This window comes from Larus michahellis, chromosome 1, assembly GCF_964199755.1.
Source record: "Larus michahellis chromosome 1, bLarMic1.1, whole genome shotgun sequence".
Classification (NCBI taxonomy): Eukaryota; Metazoa; Chordata; class Aves; order Charadriiformes; family Laridae; genus Larus; species Larus michahellis.
The window spans coordinates 102,183,925-102,187,235 of record NC_133896.1 but is presented as its reverse complement, the minus strand read 5'-3'; positions in this window follow the sequence as shown (position 1 = coordinate 102,187,235).

Below are 3,311 nucleotides of genomic sequence, written 5' to 3'. Positions count from 1 at the left end.
GTTGTCTTAATGTGTCGTACTGAATCTGTTCAACTTGTGTCTAAGTACAGCCTCGTACATTCTGTTGCAATTATACAATTCATCTGATGTTGTATCTATTTTAACCTGTTCCAAAAATATATTTTTTTATAACTTAACCACAGGTAAGATTAATAGGCGTTGTTCTGGTCTTGTGAAGACCAGGGGAATAAAAAAAAAAAATAATTGCTCTATCTTCTGTGTCTTATGTATTCTCTTAAGTGAGGTAAAATTATAGGGATGACTGCCAACTTTGTGCAAAATACATGCAGTTTGGTTGCCTTTCTGCATAAAATACAGTTACTGCTTAGGAAGCTTAAAAAAAAAAAAGTGTTATCAAAATTGCTTAAGTGAGGGGTTTACTTTTGTTAAGAGTTTTGCAAACTCAATTGGGAAAGAAAGCTTCATTAACCATAGATTTTTACTTCAGTGAAATGAGTTAAGAAATTTGAGTGCCAATGTAAATTTGCAGACATGGGTTCATTTCTGTTTAAGTCTCTTGTCATGAGGAAAGGGTAAGTAAATGTTTTTTGCTCCCTTTCTGCCAGAAACTGCTTGTGTAAAGAAATTCAGTAGAAAATGTCAAGCTTGTTACTAATTAAACTGATAAATGCTGGTCTGACTTTGTTTTCAAATGGTGGAATGGCAGGGCAAAAAGTCAAGCTGCTCACCAGAGTAAGGTTATGCAGTAATAAGGTTCATGTCCTCAGAAAATGGTAAATGAATCTTTGGTGTTTATGTGCTAGAATCCACAGTAATAAGCATAGTGTATAAATATTGATTGGTTTTGGTTTTTTTTCCCCCCCCCTGGAAAAATGTGCTGCTTCAGTATGTTGTTGTAAGCCAGGCATTGCTCCACTCTGGGTTGCATAGCAAATAAATGCATGGACACATCAAGCTACTTTGACAGCGTTTCGGCATTTTTTTCCTGGCAGTGCTTTTCTAATTGGTAATGAATAGTGGCTAATGGAACTAGCAAATTGATGTCTCTTTAACGTTTTGTTCAAAACATAGTAGTTTTCATAAGGAAAAAATCTGTAGGTCTTTACACTTAATTCATGCAGAGAAATAGCTGTGTTCTGGAGTTTTGCTTTTTAGGTGTCTTGATATTATCAGTGTTGAAAGCAGTTCTGTAATAAGGTTCCCTGTGCAGTTTAATATTCTTGCTACATGCTGTATCCAATACGCTATTGGACTTTTTTCTTTCCCCACAGGCTCCTCCATTTAGTGCAGAGAGTAGCTGGCACCAGCACAACGAATAACCCTTCAATAGAGTCGATTTTTAATTATCTGTGTGTTATGTCAGGTTGTCAATTGCCTGGTTTACAAGTGCAGGGACTCTTGAGCTGTCTTAGTTCAGAGCAACCTCATGTCTTAATATTGGGCACTCCAGTACTTCTTATCTGAAAGTAGCTGCCTTCTATTCTACGTAACCGGAGAAAGTTTTCCATTCAGCATGTGGTTCTATATAGCTTTGTATGTTGTTTCAATCCTGCTGTAAAAGCAGTATTTATTTTACTGTTTTCTGTGCTGTCTACTTTATTTTTGTTGTACTTTTTGAGGGATAATGAGATGATAAACAGTTTGGAGTTGATGCTCTTAACTCAGCATCTGTTGTATATTGTCTACATCTTACCACTCCCCTTCTCTTTGGTTTCGTTTCTGTGTTCTTTGATCTTTTTCTACTTCCCTGCTCACGGTTTATTTTAGGCTTTTGCTTTCCCCTGCTTCTGCATATCTCTACCTCTCTCACCACTGATTCCAAGTGACAGTGCCTACCACTTGCTCTTCCCTGGTGAAGTCTGTGTCTTGTATTAAAATTAGGAAGCTTTTCTTGTGTGCTGTTTGGATCTAGTAGTGGAGTCTCTGGGATAAAAAAGGCCGTGGAATTGAACTCTGACTTTTGAATTCAGAGCAATTGATCATCCTTGCCTGCACAGAAGATGGAACATGAAGCTTTTCCTGAACCTGTTCCCACATTGTCATTGTCCTCCCCCTATACTTATCCCCATTGTAAATGAGACAGAGCATTTTTTTTTTTATTGATGTGGTCAAAATATCTATGGTGTGGTATTTGTGCTAACATACGCAACTTAATGTAGGCAAAAAAACCCTTTCCTCCCAGGCTTGTGAAACTTTGGCTGGAATTTTCTTAACTTCAGGACGAAGTTAACATCCTGCACAAATGGGAGGACTTCTGAGCCTTAGAAACTGAAAGCATGGCCTTGCTGTGGGAAGTGATCCTAAATGTAAGTGCTGGTAAGCAAGCCTGTTTGAAACAAGAAATATAATGAACAGCTGACATGATTTCTGATAGGTTTTTCAGTAAGTATTTAGTACTGACTGTGAGTAGTAGGACTTATTTAGAGATGGTATAACCAAAATATAAATTCTGAGTAAAGAAGTCTAAAATCCACTTATGCTACGGATTCACCAGTGCCAAAAGTGTTAACTGGTGTTAACTGCTGGTCAGGATTTATGTCTTGTTTATGCTTGCAATTTTCTTGATTCAGAGGTATGTGTCTAGTTCTCCAGGAATCCTCTAGCAATGCACTCTTCTGGAATAAGCACAGGTCAAAAATGGGGTAAATGCCACGGAAACTGTGACACTCAGCTTTACAGGTTTGGTTTAAGTGTTCTTGTAAAGATGTGAGGAGAGGTTGTCTGCTGCTGCTTCTTAGAGTTTATTGTTAGCAGCCAAAGATCAAGTATTTTTAGGCAAGTACTTATTTCACAAAAAAATGCTTTCAACCTTGCAAAGTTGGCTTATATATAAATAAACTCTTCCATGCATTCCCATCTGGTTACTTTTGAAATCTTCAGACTTGTTCACTGAAACAGGCTTCCTTTCCAACTCTTTCCCTTCTGCAGCATGATGAAATTGGGAACAGTCTGCTAGCTTTATATCCCCAGTGACATATTCATGTGTCTCTACCCCTGTCCAATCAAAATTGGCTGCTTTCCTAGGAGTGCACAGAAATGAGGGATAACTAGTTATGCTGAATTATGCCACACTGAAAACTGTACAGCTGTTGATGTAAATATCCTGGTAGTCCAGACCATGGCTGATGTCCTGGGCAAGGTGCTTCCCCACCTCCTGAATGGCAGTTTAGATTGTTCTGGTCGCTGCTGGAAAAATTAGATACCAAAAACCAAAGAGGGTATCCATTTCAAAACAGAAATAACAACGTATATGGTCCTTGTTTTTATGTCCAGCTTCTGTTTGAATCTGTTATGCCTGAGCTTCTCACTGTTGCAGTAATGTTAAACTCTTCTGAAGGGACAACTTCGTG